Source organism: Ambystoma mexicanum, chromosome 1q, assembly GCF_040938575.1.
Source record: "Ambystoma mexicanum isolate Mex_15411 chromosome 1q, UKY_AmexF1_1, whole genome shotgun sequence".
Classification (NCBI taxonomy): Eukaryota; Metazoa; Chordata; class Amphibia; order Caudata; family Ambystomatidae; genus Ambystoma; species Ambystoma mexicanum.
Window position 1 is genome coordinate 417,230,991 of NC_090922.1, and position 20,425 is coordinate 417,251,415.

At 45.5% G+C, this 20,425-nt stretch overlaps 1 protein-coding gene across 1 annotated transcript in view; it reads left to right on the top strand.

The window, feature by feature from the left end:
* SLC6A2 (solute carrier family 6 member 2) overlaps positions 1–20,425 on the top strand; it is a 1,124,598-nt gene that overhangs the window by 1,842 nt on the left and 1,102,331 nt on the right. The window lies entirely within an intron of this gene.

Consider the following 20,425-nt stretch of genomic DNA (forward strand, 5'->3'; position numbering starts at 1 on the left):
TGCCCCCCCCCCTAAAATTGCGCCCATGCTTTTAGCCTGTCCTGGCCAGGCATTCAGGCAGCTGCCCTGCTCAGCAGAATACCCGCTTCAGAGAGTTACGTTACTCCGCCTCTTCTCTACCTTGCCCGCCTGCCTTCTCTGTCACACACAGCGCTGTTCTTCCGCCACAGAGGACGTCTGCGAACGCAGAAGAGGCGCTTTCCACAGCTGCAAAGGCTCGCAGCATTCCTGGGCAATCGCCCGCTGCGTGCCCCGGCGCCGCACGTGCAGCCAATGGGAAGCGGCCGCTGGCGCGCGAGGAACTTGCTTTAATAAAAGTTTGTCGGCGTCCACCTGCCGCGCCAGCTGGGCTGCACTACACCGCGCGCGGGACAGAGGGCAGCCCACAACCGCCGCCAGAGCTCGCACTGAGGAGCTCCACAGACACGCTATTCGGTCTGCACGCGTGCCGGTTAAACACACGATCACACGTGCGGGTGTTACACAGCGCCGCCGGGACAGCGCATCCACTAGTGGGGTGACCTCGGGATTACTGTCTGTAACTGACCCCCACAAGCACGGCGCCATAAGGCAGCACAACCAGGGACCGAACGTGTCAGACCCGAGCCCTAGATCTACAGCTGAGTGTGGGTGGCAAGGGGGTGTGCAGGGGGCGCTGTTACACACCGTGTGTGAGGTGACCTGTGCCATCAGTGCTAATGAGGTGGCACGGAGAGGCTTCGTTGTTCAGACCTGTGCATGTCGAGCGCACAGCCTTGCACGGGCAGAGTGAGTGTCCAAGACGGCACGTCTATTTATATGTTGTTGTGGTCGTTGCTTAGTAACACAGGCTGCTGGTTGATGCGCCTACCATATTTTATTCATGAAAACTTTGCTTTAATGATAAGAATCGCGTCTCCCATATCGTACCTTTTCCCGTCTTTCAAAACACACGGGCTGCTCCTCGCGCGACGTGTGTGTAGTCACCTTCAGCGTGGAGTGGGCAGCCTTCGGCTCCGGAACTATGCAGAGCCGTGGGTGTCCGAGGGCGGGGACACCAGGACTCTCCGTGTGCATGTTTACCTCACTACCCTTTTACTCCGTGCAATCTACTACCCATTCAGAAGTGTGCATTAAGCCCTGCATGCAGACAGCATCTATGTCCACCTCTCTGCGCAGACCAAGGGCGAGTTTTTACCAAGATCACACATGTTGTGAGTCGGGCGGGAGAAATGAAATCTATGTATTCATGATGGTGATGTAAATGCATGTTTTTCGATGCATCAGGGAGGGGGTGGAGGGTCCATCCATTTGCAATCGCTGTACATTTTGGCAGATCAAGGTAATGAAGAGTTGGAAGATACAGTGATTTGCCCAAAATCAAAACATGTGGTAAAACGGGGATTGCAATTCAGTGAAACGATAGCACGGCGTAGCCGTGTACAAAGCATCGGAACAATCTTTTCCAGAAAACTATGTGCAAAGAAAGCTTTCACTGTGTTCCTCCGGTTTCAGAAACAAGGACCAAGGGCCGCATTACGAGTTAGGCGCATTTTGGTGGAAAATCTGCCAAAATACCACTACCTCAGATGCTGTTAACAGCAATTGGTCCCACATGTTTACCACAGTGTTACAAGTGGTGGTAGGGCACATAAATCCCCATTTCTGGAGTCCATTGAAATGAATTGGGAATTTGGCTGGATTATGCGAGCGGTAATTCTGGCACAGTAAATCTGCCAATTTTGGAGGACAAATTGAGGATTTGCCTCCAGCGTGTTGGTCGAGGTAAAATCATTCCTTTTTCTCGAAACCTGGAATTTGGCAGTACAGTACAACTGGCACTAACTCCGTTGCCACTCCCAAAAGTGCCAGTAACGGATTACCACTACTTTTCTTTACTACACTGCCAAACTTGTAAAAGGTGTCAAGTTTTGACACTTTTTATTGTATCTGTGAGTTCTTCAGTCTGTGACAACCATTTTATGGGAGAAAACTGTGGGACTTCGCAAGCCTGTGCATTCACCGTTAAGCCTGGCTGATTAAATTCACCCATATCACCAGATTTTTCAGTGTTGGGGTAAATAGGTTCGGTCAAACCTCAAGACAGCCAGGTGACACATTCGAGTTAAAATCAAGACAATGTCATGCTGGTGACATTTTGCTGTAAATACTGCGATAACGAGGCGAGAGATTTTCATGCCAGCACATGTGCTCAGCAAACAAAGTATAACGTTAATGGAACAGCTCAGCACCTTTCCTTCTAGGGATGATCAAATAAATTAAAGTATGCACTTGGCTGTTTCTTTAATATAGAAACCACAATTAACTCTGCTTTCAGCAGACAAAAAAAATGGTAATAAACAAAAAAAAATTAATTCTAAATTCACAATAAGTAGATGATGCCTTTTTGTGGCCTGAGCTCTTCCAGGGGGTTGTGCTGCAGCATTGTTGTCCAGCCTCTTGCACACACTAATGTCTGTAGCATGTATGGCGCTCCCTGCACCCATGTGGATGCTGGCAGTGCATTACATCATGACCGGACCTTAAAAGGCATGTCATTGTGAAATGTGTAGAAAAAGAAATTAAAAACGTTTCTATCCCTGTTCGGAGGATAGCAATGTAAGTGAAACAGCGGTGGTCAATGCTGCTGTAAATGCATGAACGGGTCAGAAATGACCCTGTCGTGCGTTGTAAATCCCCTGTACCCATTCCATAGAGGAATACGGGGATATGTTTGTTTTATGCACATGTTAATTTGCATTGTGTTTCTGGATTCAAGATGCACATTAAAATGTGCAGAACACCCTTTTTTGTGTGCCATTGTGAAAAGCGGATTAAAAGGGGAATCTAAATGATAATGCACCCATTCAAAGGAATTTTGTGGATATGGTACATCTTTTTTTGGTCGAAAGTGATGAGATTCAACTGCACATCTAATTAATCGCGCAAACCAAAGTTTTGGGAGAAGGCCCCCTAATGTAGATGTACATTACGTGTTTTTTTTCCATGGTGCAGCGCTCATAGCATTGCAATCCTACCTAAGTGGTATGCCTTTAAGGAAAGTCAGAATCTACATCATGAATGTTTGACACGTGACTGTCTATGCCTCAGACCTACTGGCCTTTCTGAGGTAATTGGCCCACAGCATTGGCACTCCCTATGAAATAAAAAAACCTCATTAGTCCTCATGGAAGCAAACTCACTAGGAGGTCATTCATGCACCCCTAACTCATGACTGCCTCTCCCCCAGCACTCTTGTGTTTTTCAGAGGTCATGTCTGTTCTTATTCTAATAAACCTCAATAATACCCAACGAGTCGACCTCTGAATGGTGAAAAGCAGACCCTGGCATGTCTGGCATGTGACAGACTCTCCTGGCCTGACATGCAATATTATCATTCCTCCCTTCAACGTTATTAATTTGATCAACTTCAGAAGGCTGAAAGACCGAGTTCTTATTAAATGATTCAAACCTGGGACATGCAGGTTTCACGTAGATCTCAGCAGTAGGGGCATTAATCTACTCAGCAGTTCACCGCAGAGTTTCAGTTGCTGTCCTGCTTGGATAACATTCTCAGATGCACAAGGCTCAATTTTTTATTCCTAACCTCCCATCCGGCCCCTCCCGAACCACCCCCACCGAAGCCTTTAAAGTTATTTTGTATATATTGTTCTTCCTAAGAATCAGCACACACGTGCTCAAACTTTTCGGAAGATTTATGTCTCTCAAAGGAGATTTGGGTTAGAAGTAAAATCTGCAGAAACCCGCAAACCTACCCGAATCTCACTAGGAGATATTGACGAGGCCGCAAATCAGCTTTGAGAAAGTTCCCCCAGGCCCACCCACTATCTGCGTGCTAAGCTAACTTCATGTGCCCTCGGGACAGAAAGTTACTGAATCTGAGCTGAAGAAGTGTTTCTGCATTTTTACATTTTGGACTTGTTTGTCTAAAAAAATGTTTACGCGTTATGTGGACTGGTCCTCATACTGCGGCAGTACTCATAAGGATAGTGGGTGGTCCCATCACAGAAGCCAGCACCGTGGGAAGCAACACACACCCACCTTGATTTTATTTACATGATGGACTATTTAAACAGCATAACACGACAGGATGTCCAAAATGACAAGCAAGGTGTGCACTTCCATAACAACTGTACAAATACTGCCCAGCAGGCAGTTTTATGTAAGAAAGCTCAGGTTTTCTTCTTTCATCAATCCATACATTTTGTACACGGCTTTGGTAACACAGTCAGGAAACTATAAACACATCTTCGGATGGACTCAAGTCTACCTACCCTTGTCTTGCCCATAGAATCGACGTCGCCCACAGCCAACAAAAAGTACTGCACTACACAGTATGGAAAGTACACAAGCTACGTCTCGATATTCTTCGCTGACACACGGGCCAGACAACTTAAACGCACGCCGCTCTGTTTAGGCACACAGGTGAAGAGTGTGTGCTTTCGCAGGGGACACCAACCATGTATCCTCCTGTCCGACGCGTTTGATAAATGATTATGGGATCTCTGAAAGGAGACATTCCTCATTCTAATCAGTAAGTAATTTGATCACCGATAGTGCACTTTAAATGCTTATACGGGCCACCTATTGTGTGAGGATGATGGTTGCTCTCCAACTGGGGAAATGGTCAAAGGAGTGGCTGACAGGGTGCAAGTTAGTTATGCAACAACCTTCCAGTCCCAGTGGGAAGATCTTCCCTACCGGGATGCGCAGGACCACCTCCAATATATCAACAGGCCACATCAAACCTGCCACTTCTTTTAAAGAAATGAAAAGACACCTCCAAGCAGGCATTGGCACAGCTAATCGTTTTGGCCTTTGTATATTTGTATTGTATTTTACATGTATAGGCATGCACGGTGTACATACTTGGGCCCTACATGCCCAGTAATTAATTTATGAACAATCTGCTGAGTTTGGTCTCTGGGCTTCACCCCTTTTATTGTTGATTTGCTTAATATAGCTACTGGGGGAGCAGCAGGATTAACCTTTGTGCCTCGTACCTCGGCTAAGTATAACAGATAAATACATGTGTTACTTATTTCACACCTCAGACCTGATTCTGGTCTCTGTTGGAAGCTGGGATGCTGAGGGTGGTGTTGCTTCTTACACATACGTGTTGTCTCCTGAGCCACCCACAGACATGCCATAATATAAAGTATATGAAGGTCTAGTAATTTGTGCACCCCCAAAAAAAAAATAGGTTCACGTTTTCTTTCAAAGATTATATTTGTTTTTTTAGCAACGTTATTTATGTATATCATAATTTTATTTGTGGATCAAATTACATTCCTTTTAAGGATTAGTTTCCATGTGTTAGTGATGTCGTGTGGCCTTTGTATTTTTAGTCTTTCTTTACACCACATTTGTCTTATTTAACTTCTTTATATGGATTTAACTTGGCAGTCTATTTCCATTCATGCCTGCTGACTGCGACTTGGAACCGGCCTTCGTACTGTATTATACTCCTTAAACCCTCCCACGGCAGGGGTTTGAGCCCGACTTCACAGCACGGGCAACATGTGCAGACCTATCCATGTGTATAGTCTCGGGAGGATAGCTCAGGGGCAACGTGCTAGCCTTGGAAGCAAGACGACACAGAGCAACACAGGGTACGCACTTAGAAACCTCTGGGTATTAAGCACATTATAAATAACCTATCACATCATATCACAGTCGGCGTGGCTTGTGCGCGGCCAACTGTACTTTTTAGCGCCAGTCCCTGACAATCATTAAACCAGAGGGCGTGTCCTAAAGAAAAGTGGGGCGACTCATTAACATACCAATTGAATGTAGGGTCGCCAGAAATTATCATATCAAGGTGCCCTCTGTAAAAAGTGGAGGGACTCTGTCCACACACGTGCACCATCGACTTGAGCCCTGCCTTAAACCCAAACACGATTGCCTACTCTCCGCTAGTACTCAGTAGTATTTGGAATACAATGTACTTCCTTAAAATGACACTCTATCAAGGCCCAACCAACTGCATGTGTTACCAGGCAAAACCAATGGTCGGCTGCCCCTCTTTCGGGAACTACTAAGTCTCAAACCGTACAGCCAATGAGGTCAGATGGACTCTCTGTGAGTGATCCGCAGGCAGTGGAACATAGGGGTAAGATTTTCAATCCTATCACGGAAGATCAACTTCTTTTGCTATTTATTATAGAGTCACGGCTCTCCGATCGACCCTCAAAGGCAAATGCTAAACTGGCTCCACCTGGCTATACATCCTTTGGCCAAAACTCCCAAAATAGCCTTGTTGGTCGCTGGCGCCAATTTATAAAGATGCACAAACATTCATTAAGTCTGTTTGCTTTTCATTACCCGGGTTTTGAATGGGCTGTTTTGGGCTACTTTTAACAAGTCCTCCCGAGGCTGCTTTGTCATTCATCTTTTTTGCCCCAGCCAACTATCATCCCCCACTCTCTCTACCCCCACCAACCCTACCTGCACCTTCTTTGCACCCACCTAGCTACCATAACTCCACTCTCTCTACGCCCACCCATCCACCCTACCTTCACTCTCTTCAGCCCCACCCACCCTACCTCCACCCTCTTTATCCCCACCCGCCTCCAGTCCCTTGACCCCCACTTACCCACCCTAACCCCACTCTCACTACACCCACGCTAAATCCATCCTCTTTATCCCACCTACCCACACTACCTCCACTCTCACTGCCCCCACTACACAACCTCCACTCTCTCCACCACCATCCATCAACTGTGCCCCCATTCTCTCTACCCTCACCCAACCACCCTACCCCCACTCTCTCTATCCTCGCCCATATACCCACACCCTAACTCAACTCTATATCCACCACCCACCTTACCCCTAGTCTCTACCAAACCCACACTCTCTCTTCCCCCAACCTATCACCTTACCCCCACCCACTCAACCCACTCTCTCTACCCCACCCTCCCTACTCCCACTCTCTCTATCCCCCACCCACCTACACTACCTTCACTCTCTCTGTTCCCACCTACCCACCCTCAGCCCACTCCCGCTACCCAAACCCACCCATGCTAACTGCATTCATTCTACCCCACCCACCCTGCCCCAAATCTCTCCACACCCACCCACTCTTCCCCCCTCCCCCCTCCCTCTACCCTCACGCACCCATCCTACACCCACTTTACCTACCCCCACTGACCCTACCCCCACTCTTTCTACTCCACCCGCCCTACTCCCACTCTCTGTACCCTCCAGCACCCACCCTACCCAAACTCTATCTACCCCCACCAACCCAACCCCCACTTTCTCTAATCCCACCCCACCACCACTCTCTCTACCCCCACACACCCACTCTGCCTCCACTCCACCTAGCTCCACCCTCTTTACCCCCAGCTACCCACCCTACCTCAGCTCTCTCTACCCCCACCCACCCATCTTCACTCTGTCTAACCCCACCTAGCTACCCTACCGCACCTATGCCCAGAACCACCCACCCTACTCCCATTCTCTCTATACCCACTCACTCTATCTCCACTCTCTCTATTCACATCCACCCACCCACCACCACTCTCTCTACTCCACTCATTCTAACCCCCCCCACCCTGCCCCTGCTCTCTCCACACCCACCCTTCCCCCTCTCTCTACCCTCTTCACCCAATTTACCTACCCCCACTGACCCTACCCCCACTGTCTCTACCCCACCCACCCTACCCAATCTCTCTGTAGCCTCCTCCACCCACCCTACCCACACTCTCTACCCCCACCAACCCTACACACACTTTCTCTAATCCCACCCCACTCACCACTCTCTCTAACACTCTCTTTAATCCAACCTACATACCCTACCCCACTCTCCCTACCCCCACCCACTCATCCTACCCCCATTCTCTCAACCTCCACTCATCCTATTTCCACTCTCTCTACTCCCACCCACCCTACCACCACACTCTCTACTCCACCCACCAACCTCCATCACTCTCTAATCCCACCTACCTACCCTACCCCACTCCCCCAACCCCCACCCACTCATCCTACCCCCACTCTCTTGACACCACCATACCTACACTCTATCTACCCCCACTCACTCTCTATACCCATCCCCCGCGCACTCTAACTCCACTCTCTCCCAACACCCACCTTCCCCCACTCACTTCTAATCCCGCTCTCTTTCCCCAACCACCCACCCAACTCCCACTCTCTCTACCCCAGCCACGCTACCCCACTCTTTCCTGTCCACCCACCCTACGCCCACTCTGTCTACTACCCCCACTCTCTCTGTCTCCACCCACCGACCCTACCCTCTCTCTCTCTCTACACACACACCCTACGCCCACTCTCTCTACTACCACCCACACACCCTGCCCCCATGCTCTGTGCTCCAACCAACCCAACTCTCACTACAACTCAACCACCCACCCCCACTCTCTACCCCCTCTCATCCTTCCCCTCACATCCTTTCTTTCTTACCCTCTCAATTTAACTCTTTCTTGTTCATTTTTCGTCTTGCTTGTGATTGATGGCACCCTCTCTCACTCGTTTCCTCCCTTGGTCTATTCTCCTTCCTTCTCATTCTCTTGCACACTTGCACACCTTATCACAACCTCCTTTGATAAGTTGTGCTCTCCTCCTTGCCTTCGCTTCTGCCTTCTCTCTCCCTCTCGCCTGCTAATCCTGCTTAACTCCCCACTGAATTCAGCACTAAACCTGCATCTGGGCCACTCTCAGCAACCTCGGTCCAGGGCCCAGCCACTCTCCACTTGCACTGCCTCCCTGGCTCCCCCTGCACTGTGGGACTGTCACTGTATCCCTACAGCCCCTTTCCCAGCACTTGCTCTGCACTTACCTCGCACTTGCCACCAGCTGGCCCTTTTTATTTATTATTTATTATTTTTTACGCTACTTACCTTGTACTGCACTTCCCCCCCACCTCCTCCCCCCTGCACTTCCTCCTTTTCCCCTTACCTCTGCACTTGCGCGATCTGAATGACACCTGGCCTAGTAGGATCGTTTGTCTGTTTTCCCCTTGTTTCCCTCCCTCCCTGCCTCGTCGTGCCTTGAAACACTTGTGTATAGGCGCGTTACAAATACCATATCATATCATATCATATCATATCCTTGCACCCTGGTGGCTATAAATGAAAAATGCAAAGAACAGCAGTAAATGCCAACACTATTGGCTTTGTCAATGCTTGTTTAGAAGCTCACCAGCTTCCTGGAGACAGGAACACAGACAATTCAGCAGCAATAGACTGTTTTGTTTCCACCAGCTATTGCAGTTTTAAGATATATTTCCACCAAAGACAGGTTTACCTCGTCGAACAAAAAACAATATTACTAGATTCCAAATGAACTTTAGGAACTAGAACTAAAAGCCAAGCGACATACACATTAAAAGATGAAAACAACCTCCTTGTTAATTTATTATTGTACAAAACGGACATCCTCACGCAGGAGCTCAGATCTGTCTACTCTGGTATTAGTGATTCCATGGGTCGCATTCTGAGTTGGGCGGTAAGGGTTAACGGTCACTGGTAAGGAGACCGGTGCCGTTAAACCCTTACCGCCCAATTCCGAGGTCCCTTAGTGGGACCCGCAAAGGACGTGTGGTCTGACCACACGTTCTATACGGGACCCGTTAAGGGACCTTGGAGCTAATAACGGGCATACAAATGGGAATGGGGAATGGCATTTGGAATGGGGACTTACCGGGTCTGCCTAGGTTGGAATGTCCCGGTAAGTCCCCATTCCCCCAGACCGGACCCGGACCCAGGTTTGGAGGCAGCTATGGCGCTAATAGCGCCATGGCTACCTCCAAACTCGGAATGAGGCCCCATGTCTTAAAATCGCTGCAAAAATGGCTGTGTTAACAAAATATTGCAGCAAAAATGCGGTGGATTGGCAAGTGTAGACGACATGGCCGTCCGAATGAGGGTCAGTCATGACAGTTGGGCTTCAATTCACCTTCTGTCAATGCCTTTTAGAGTTAGCCTTTTTTAATTTCATTTACCTCAGAATTAAAATAAGCCGTCTAGTGTCCAAGAAAATGCAGAATTCCACGAAATATCATGGCTGAGAGGAAAAGTCAAGTGAGAGCCAGCAATTTGTGTTTCACATTAATCAGCATGTTTCATCTTAACATGCAATGGCAATTTTCACAGTACCAAAGACAGCCCACTGCCTTCACTGTCGACGTTCATGTTTATTGGCTTTTAAAATTTTTAAATGCTGTGTTGTATTTTGTTGCTGTTGTTACTTTCGTAAGGTCAAAGCTTAATCAACAAACGATAGAAACAGGACCAGCCATGTACTATGATTCTTAATATTGTAAAAGTCGCAGAGGCAATCCTGTTCACTGGAGGGGCGAAGGTGCCCCTCTAATATGGAGATGCTAACTTCCTGCAGGGTGCCCAATACCCCCGTTAAGCCACTTGCAAGGTGCCTGCATGGGGATGTGTGGGGATGTGTTCAAAAGTGAGGTCTGCTTCCTAGGTGCCCAAGCTGCCCTCCACTTGCTGAGCTCCCCTCCCTCAACCATTCACACCCGACCGCACTGGGTCTAACGGGAAAAGGTACCGCATTTAACCACAGGAGGTTAACATCTCCTCCAAACCAACCACTGAAACCCCAAATGTAAAGATAATGTAAGGGAGGGAAGACATGAAAAAACGATGAAAAGGTGGTCGAAACTATAGTGAATATTGCAATTAAGATGTCACAATAAAGAGGCACCGTTATGATTATTAACATTACCCCGTTGGGTAATGTTAATAATCAAATCACGCATTTTCAGACACAGATTGGCAACACACACATCATTATAGAAGGTGTGAAACGTAGGCAGGTTACTGCATACGATTACTTGGGTTTGCCCTTCGCTGAGAATGGATCTTGGTCCGAACAAGTAACGAAAGCTACTGCGACCAAGACCAAATATGGCGGGGGGATTAAGACATTTTCACAGTCCCATGTGAGGGCTTTGACACCGGTCTTACATCTATATAGGCTGCAAGCTGTCACAGGTTCTTTGTATGGAGCAGAAATCTGGGGTTCATAAAAACAACTGCACTGGGTGTGACAGAATATGACTGTTTGAAATTGTTGCTGGTCCAGCCAACCAGTGCACCCAATGCCATATTATATCTTGATCGTGATCTCTGTCCCATTGAGCAATTGATCTCCCTTAAACTGCTCTTTTTCTGGGCTCGCCTCTGGACGGTACAGAGATTATTCAGCTTTAAAGAACTAATTATACATTTCATGGCACTGGAAGGTAGGCAACAAACTACATGGTTAAAACATGTCACATTTTGGTGCAATAGACTGAGTCTTGCAGTCTTGTGGGACCAACCACTTGCCATGGAGGCTGGCTCCAAGGAAGGTGTGAAGTTGGCTGGTATACTAGAACGTGGAAGGTCAATGGAGGTTGCTTGTTCAAAGCTATCCTGTGGCCAACAATACTTGAGGACTAATCAAGCTTTTGGCTATGAACATTATTTGGACGTTATATCACCAAATTATTCCCAGTCACTTTTTCATGATTTAAGAGCCAGTGCCCTGCGATTAGTGGCGTTCAAAAAGAATTGGAGCGAGCCAAATAGTGTTGAATGCCGGGTATGTGGGCCCCCCTTGGAACCTGTCCTTCATTTCATGCTGTTTTGTCTTGGCTAGGACCTAGGAGCCAAGTACTTAAAACCTATCTTCAGACTGAAGGGTATTCAGAGCGACCCAGATGCAGTGGACCTCTCTAGAAATACTGGAGAGTTCAATCTGTCCTATTTTGTTGCTAAATATTTGCACAGGGCAAGGCTACAAAGGTCAAGAGTGATCCGTACCTGGGGAGAGGGGGGTAAACCTGCCTAATTGCACTTTAACATTCCTGCTTTGTATCATTTTAATCATTGTTTTAGATTGTACATGAATTTAAGCTCGTGTTTATTGGATGAGACTTGCTTCTTTTTTAAACTTGCACTTGAAGTTTTTTATATATGTTTTTATATGACTGAGGTTGATGGAATCTGCTTTGATGGCACCAAGGCCGAATAAGGCTCAAAACAATCACTCAATCAATCACTCAATCAATCATTAACACTGTTCCACAAAAAAAAATATATCTTTGGTTATCAAGCAGCTCTGAATCTTTACCTATTGATTGAAAAAGGGATTATTTTAAAACACCCCTTGGTGTCTTGGGGAACTACCTCCAGCTAGCATGTCAGTGCCCAGAACCCGCAGGCCAACCAAGCCACAGCACTAAAAGCTTCTCCAAGCGTACATAAGCCTACGTACAGTACAGTAAGCTTGCATTCTTATTTCTTTTTGTTTTTCTACTTTTAATTGCTTGTAGATATCAAAACAAAAACACTACAATACATTTTTAAAAATGTCAATTCAAAAGACAATGGCAGAGGTTAGAGTCAAACTCAGCTCCCCTGGCTTTCTCCCACCAGGCGTCAAACCAAGCGTCCCCCTCACCCCCCACTGCATGACGACCACCAACATCGTGATAATGAAGCCCCCTCCCCATATGTCACAGGTCACGCAAGGCTCATTGTCACTCTGAGCATGTCTGTTACTGTATCCATTTACGCTGTTACAAAACGAACACAATCAAGCAAGGGGCCCTTGTCTTACGCATAGGACCCACATATCTGGGGAGCCTTGACAAACAGATCCTGCTGGACCACCTGCTGCACTTTCTGCGCCTGAAAACCGACCCTGCCTCAGAAGGTTCCATTCTGTGTATGAAGGCGAGGTCAAGCAGTCACTGGGCAGCCCGCCATTACAGCAAGGCCAGGGAGCATGGATTGAGAGGGTTTAATACTTGCTCAGCAGGTAGAGCAATATTGGGGAGCAGAGGGGGAGGGCATGCTGGGCAATGGGCGCTGACCGTGCATCAGGGAGTGCAGGTAGCTAGATCACATCGCTGACAGGCAGTGACACTAGTTGCCAGCACTTGTGCAATAACTTGCTGTACAGGCTACTGGCGGCACCTGAACGATCGAAGCATCATGTTCCACAAGTCTGTGTCAGCATTGACAATACCCCTCAATACTGTGACACAACTGTTACCCTCATGGACAAGGTAACACACTCGGCAGCAGATTGTCATGGACCAAATAAAAACAACTGGCTTGCTTCATGAACCTTTACAAGCCCCCGGTCCAATGGATTGCCACGGCCTGTTCTAGGCCTCTGCAGCCTTTGCAGCCACCCAGGGCACCATGTTGAAGGGGCCCTCTAGGCCGCTTCTGCGACCTGCCAACTGAGTAGTAACTGGTCTTGAGTGTAGCCTAGAGAGGCTGCCTGTGCTGCCATGTCCATCTCGCTCTCCTGGATCCTCTCGTCAGGCCTTGGAGATCATTCCTCTACCCCTTCTTCCCGCGCGGGCAAGCAGACGTGTCCCACTGGGGTCCTGTAAATACCTCATGACCTAACACTCTTTGCAAGGGGTGGAACATTTAAATTCCAAATGTATGTTTAATTGGAGTAACCATTATTTCCGGCAAAAGAGTCTTTAAGGAATTGTTTATTGGGGTTTCAGTTTTCTCTTGAAAGCCAACTCAAAGCTTTAGAATGCTACCCAAACGTGTGTCTTCATTTAAGACACTGAAAAAGTGTTTCACAGACGCCATTTTTAAACTGTCTCCCTTATTTTCATGAACAAATGAACGTTGCGTTTTCTTCTGATGACATGTCTCTTGGCCTATTCATGGTGTAACTTCCCATTCTCTCCCTGATTATCGAAAACTCATGCGACTCAATGTGAAGCTGTTTTCTGTGAGGTCAATACATATGCAAATTACGGGGCCTGCACATCTTTTACGAATCCGAGAACTGGCTCTCTCGACTGGCTGTGGCAAGGTTGAAAAGTTATCCATCCTGCTGGGCTTCTACTGTTGAGCCCTGGCATGGACAGACCTCATTTGCTTGGTGAAAAAACAGTGGGCCTCATTATAACCCTGCCGGTCGTGGTAACAACGGTGCCGGTGAGCTACCAGCACTGTTACCGGACCGGCAGAGTACAAGTTTGCCAGGTCTGGCCTGGCAGGCGGAACGGCACCCGCCCGCAGACTGACGGATGCACCGGTACATCCGACCTCCCCATTTCCATTGAGCCCAATGGGACTCAATGGGAATGGGGAGTTTCTTTTTCCGGCGCCTGGCCATAGAGACTGCCGGGGCTGTAATGCCCAGGGGATTCCCCATTGCCAGGCGCCGGAAAATAAACATGACTCCGGCGGCAGCATGCCATTTTTTACTGGAGTATTATTGAAAAAGGTAATGGTTACAGTGCTTAGATGTGAGAGAAAAGTGGACATGAAGAACGCTATATACAGCAATATTATTCTAATCATTATTAATATTATTATTATAGGGGTCCTAGCAGCCCATGTGCGCTCAGTCTTCCAGGCTCGTCTCTATCTATTCCCATGGATGTGTGCGTTCCTGGCATCCTTCCTAGTCAGGCGGCTGAGGGGGTCAGGGCCTCTGCTCACCTCATGCCACTCTGGTATCCCTCCATTAGCACTGAGGGAGGTGTATGTTATCGTCCTGTAAGGTGGAACGGAGTCATTTGTATGCAGGTGGTAAGTGCAGGCTTTGGGTGGTCTTATGCAGAATCTATGAAGGAGGGTGCAATCTGTGCCCTGCTTGACCTCCACAGTCTCTCTCATCTGTGGCATCTTTTCTCTGCCCCAACATGACTGTAAATTCCAGACTCATTTCCCGAAGCACCTGTTCCTTGAATGGGACCAATTCCTTTCATCCGCTGGGAATCCGCAAGGCAGTATCGGACGATTTCATCCCAGCGCAGGTATCCAAGCACCCAGCGGACAAACTAGATGTAAAAGGTAGGTGTGCAGCCGAAAAGTGCGCAGAGCGTGAATAAGGACCTCAAAGTGAGAGATATCCAGGTGATACCAAGACAATCCATGGGGTGCATGACTTGGCCAGGAATGGGGAGTCCACGTGTCAGCTCCTCCTCTTTAGGACATCTCATGCTCTCTGAAATCCCGTGGCCATACATCTGGCCTATGACACATATGCACCATATGCACATACGCATACAACCAAAACATCTGGAGGGGTTGGGCAATCCCACCAAATGTCTAGGAATGTGTTAAACATGATCTTCAGCAGCCATCTCATAAGCAAAATGTAGGTGTTGTTTTTTTGCAATTACTATTAGGTTCCAAACCCAGATAGAATATCTCGCTTCATGATGCAATATATCACTGTGTTCCCATTGTTGCTGGATAGAAATCGGAAGTCCTCAGTTATCCCTAGTTGAGATCCATGTGGGCAGTGAGTAGCTCACACGTTGGCTCTGTAGTGCAGTAACTCATGTGCAAGTTATATGCGTTATCCTTTTCCCTCTCGGCTTATACTAATTTTCAAATCGGTAATGTTATAACTACTCTTGCCAAGAACTGCTGAGCACAGATCCATGAACACAGTGGAAATATGGTCACCTATTAGCGGTATATATTTGATACATCCTGGTGTGCAATCCAATTCTTAATCTAATCAATATAGGGGGGGGGCAGCAAATTTCAGGTGAAAGATCCAAATGAGCCACTATGCAGCAATGTTACAGCTTGTATGATGATGTAAAATGTGAAAACCCACCAGGTGGAGTAAAAGGATTATCCCTGAAACATAATCTGCTTTCCAACTCTCCTGGACACAATGCAATACGTGCCTGCCCTGTGACAGACAGCGCGCTTGAGTTGCCTGTTAACACTTTGACCAAATCAAAAGCTGCTGGAGAAGATGGGGAGGTATAGAACAGTGTTGTTGTGTTCTGAGCCCTATTCTTTACCATGCAAATATGTGAGTCATACGGGGTTGGGGGGAATCTATCCTCCAGAATCCACTTTAAAAGAAATAAAAGCCTAGGGATCAGTCTTCATCATATCAACCAATTCTCTTCATTGATATTGATGTTAATATCCATGCTGATTTAATTTCTAATCACCTGCACCAAGTCATCTCCCTGTTGGTCTCACTCTGGCAACACAAGTTTATTCCTGGATGAGATATGCTGGATTGTACTAAAATGGAGATTACGCTCATCGATGTCACTGAAGTGGGTGTGGGAAGCAGCTTTTGGCTGTCCTCCTGCTTGACACTGAGAACGTTTGCCGGTGCGTATCATGGAGTTTATGGGGTCAAGGCATTATATGAGTCATTTGAGAAATAATACTGGTGCTGAAAAAACACTTGCAAATGGTATTCTATAAAGTGTTGCTTCTGCGCCACTCACCTCTGTAGTGGTCCAACTGCACCATTGTGGTGCAGGTTTACGCTTTTTAGTCAAAATGAGTGTCATCCAGGTTTCTTAGATTTTGTATTTTTTAAGCCATGATGAACATTTGTCTCATATTGACTGAGAAACAAAACCTTTATTGATAGAATAAGTTAGAAGACGATCTGCTGCTGCATGTGGTGACTTGATTTCTTCATTTGGTGATATTTGTTCATCTGCATGGATTGGTGGCAGTACAATGAGTTTATCAGATCTCTACACTTGGTATCAGATCTCTCACACACCAGGGCTTCCGAACAGTGGTACAGACCTTAGAAAGATCACATATCGATAGGGGGTAACACGCTCCATGGTGAGCTCCCGCCCGCTCAACTGGCCTCCCTAAAAGTGGCCCACCATGCCGCAGCTCACCTCAGCACTGTCTCTAGGAATTTGACCACATCACCTTCACCTTGCAAAAATGACATTGGCACCCCATCCGGGCTAAGATCTGGTTTAAAACCTTGAGACTCACCCACAAGGCAACCACTGCCTGTAGACCGCCCTAAGTGGTGATCAAACTAGAAATATCAGGTGGCACGGGGTAATCTTGCACTAAGACCATCAACAGACTGGAAACTAGATTGCATCACACATAGAAAACTAGAAAATGGTCCATCTCATGCAATGCTCCGGCCTTCTGGAGCTCCACCCCAGTTTAAATTCCAGACTGGTCCAAGTCTCCCTCACTTTAGAAAAGAAGTGGACACTTTGCTCTTCCAACAACAGCATGGTGTAATCTAGATTCTGACTATCAAGTGTACACCTCCATCCTTGTACTGTTCCTTGATAATTATTGTAAATGTTTACTTGATGACTTGTAAAATTCTCACTACTAATGTTTTGCTCTATAACCTGTGCAGTGCTTTGTCGCTCTCGAGCTACATTTATCCTCGAAAAATGTAATAATTTTATTTTTATTTTATTTGCATTTTTAAAGCGCTCACAGAGCCCAGGGGCATTGAGGCCCTGTTAAAGGATAATGTCTCTTAGTTTTTATAATACGCTTAATACCCAGAGGTTTCTAAGCATGGACCCAGGGATATTATAATAATAATAATAATAATAATAATAATTTTTCATCTATAATACCACTATTCCTGTGAAAAGACTTTGCTTCCTAGGAGTAACATTTGCTTGATGTAATCCCTTATTTTAAGTACTCAAGGATTTAGATCCGACCATTGAAAGTTCTAAAGCAGAACTCATTGAAAGCACAATTAGAATTTTTCAGAGAGATACAAACAACTAACTGCTTGACAGACTGCATTCTTGACTGGAAGAATCACCTCGAAACAACAATCGCCAATATTCAAAAAGCAAATTGGAAAGGAACCTTCTACTTGAGACTTGTCTGTAGCAAATCTCACAGATACCGAATCTACAAATTCTCTAAAGCAAATAAACAGGCCACAGTATCAGGACAAAGTAACGCATTCCTTGTCCCATATGGCTATTTTCTAGATAATTATTCGGCTATTGAAATGACTGCAGGTAAAATATATGGGTAGGGTTGCCAGCCAGATGAAGACAAACATTTTCTTTAGAAAAAATGGGATGGTTGGTTGCAGCAATGACATTTTAAGCATAACTTTTATGATTATGGCTTGACTTTGTGTCAGGTGAACAAGAAACACAGCTTGATTTCAATCTTTGTGTTTTTAAATCTTTCTTTTAGGTACATTCAAACTTACTGAGTCCTACTTAAAGGTGGCTTTTGTCTTATTTTGTGGACATACATGAAACGTTTTAAAAAAAAAAATAATGTGCACTTTCTTAAATGTAAGCCCTAGAACTGCTAGAATTATGAAGCAGCTTCAAAGTGAACTCTTATGTACCTTCTTTTTTGCCAGATGTATGGCTTTTTAGAAAACCCGGCCATCCCAGGCCTGCATTCCATGCATACTCTTGCTTCACCCAACAACGTTGAAACAGAATATTCTATGAGAAATACATGTCCAGTGTGGTTTCTTTGTTACTCATTCTTTCTGTGAGTACCATATGATGAAGCCTAAATGACTTATACACATAACATTTTCAGTTAGTCCAATAAAAGGTATATAAACATGGATTTTGTGTGATTGTAAAAGTGGGCTAACATGGAAATGGAAATGTTTACACAGAGTACTACTATAGTTTGAACTCTACTCTAACATAACATAACGTACTCTAGTTCTAAACCTAGTATACCCTGTTTGGATACATTCCCTTCCTACTCTTGTCTAAGCTCATGCTCCCTCACCAAATGCCTGCTACACGGCGGCTTGCAGTATAAGGCACCTGCCTTCCTCTATATGTGACGTCCTACTCATGCAAGTGTCATTTTCTCGAAACTCCACTTGGTCAAACGCCTTTTCAGGGTATTTTAATGTAACTCTGGTGGGTTTTCCCATGTTTGGTTACAGTAGCATCTTAAAACAAATTTGAGACAGTAATAGATCTAAACTTGTCTTTTAAAAATTAAACTTAAGATATGTTTTGGAGCACAAATGGAGTCGGACAATAAAGACTTTAACAAAGACATGGAGACCACCAATTCACTTGCTGCCATTGACCTATAAATATTCCTCCCCTGATGTCCAAGGACATTAGATGATTGTTATTTGTTGTCCGTCAATGGTCCGTTCTAATCTACATCACCATCCGGGGATCTGCCAACAGTACACTGCTTGAAAATCATTTGCAAGGCATCTGCGCTCCGGACTGCGTAGTCCGCTGCAATAGTGCTACTCAAGTGATTCTTATCGCAACACCATTTCCTCCTCAAGGCGCACAACAAATAAAGGATGTGAATCATGAAGGTTTGGTGATGATCTTACCCTTTTCATTAAATAATGTTTTGGTTCTATGAAATGTCATGCTATTATCAACCAAATGGCGCTTTTATGTGGGCGTGAGTCCCTCCTAATGAGGGCAACATTTAAATGCAATTCTTTGAATGGAAATATAATTTTGATCAAGAACAATGTAATGCGGGAGGAGGTTGCTATATATAATAAATATACTATATAATGATGACATATTCATATCATGGAATACGAGAGAAACTAGTTGGCAACATTTTCTGGCTTGCCTCAATAATATGCACCTAAAAATAAATGCATAGCACACATTTAAACATCAGAAATACAATAGTTACTATAGTAAAGTTCATGACTGGCAGTTTTAAAGTTTCAACGTTTAAGAAAAATTTATGGAAATGTATTGTTGACATGTTGTTACCACAGTACGGCCACAAAAAGTCACTTCGCAACTCTACATACTTTAAAAATTCTATCTAATGACAATGAGGTTGGTCAAGCAGCTCCCCAGGAACATGAGAGAATGCACTTGTTAAAACTGATGAGAAAAAAGTTATAAATCCAACCCATTGGAATATATCAGGAGTAACTGGAGCTGCAAGTCCAAAAATAAATACAGTGTACTTCAGTAGGTCCCTTTTTTTCTAATGATCCATAAATAAATGCAGTTATACAGAGCAACCAGATGTTCCGCTTAAGCATGAAAAACTAAAATAATTACCAGAGAGAGGCAATACAAAAGTACCAATGGATCGTGGAAAAAGACGGGCTCAAATAAAAGATTGTCCCACAAATTGCCAGCCATGAAGGTAAAAAGTGAATACTATACTTCCTTTGCATCTCTATTTGTAGTATGAGCTTAGGGCAGGCTCTACTCTTTATAGATTTGGATCAGCAGTGAAGCACCCAAACAACAACAGTGCAGTAAGTGTCATAATAAAAGGCCTTTATCAAAATAAGTATTCACTGAAAATATGGAATTACTAAACACACTGACACCTATCCCTGCATGGGAAAAGCACACAGTAATTCCATCTGAATGTTTACTCTAGACAGACAGGTAAACTGAGAATTCTACTATTGGAAGGACATCAAAAAAAGACAGATAAGGAACAAGTTAAAATGCAAAAGCATCAGTTAAAATTCTCCACAAAGTGCTTTAAATGCACTTAAAATGTCTAACGTATAAACAGGGGTCTAACCAGTCTCTAGAACCCAAGGTATCTCTATGGGAAGACATTATCTTACGTGCCCAGGAAAGGCCGCCTGATACACACGTTCACTATCATGGTCTATAAGAGAACTTAAAGGCAAAACAGATCTTATTAAAACATCTCTTTGAAGCACAAGTGGAAGACTCGTTTAA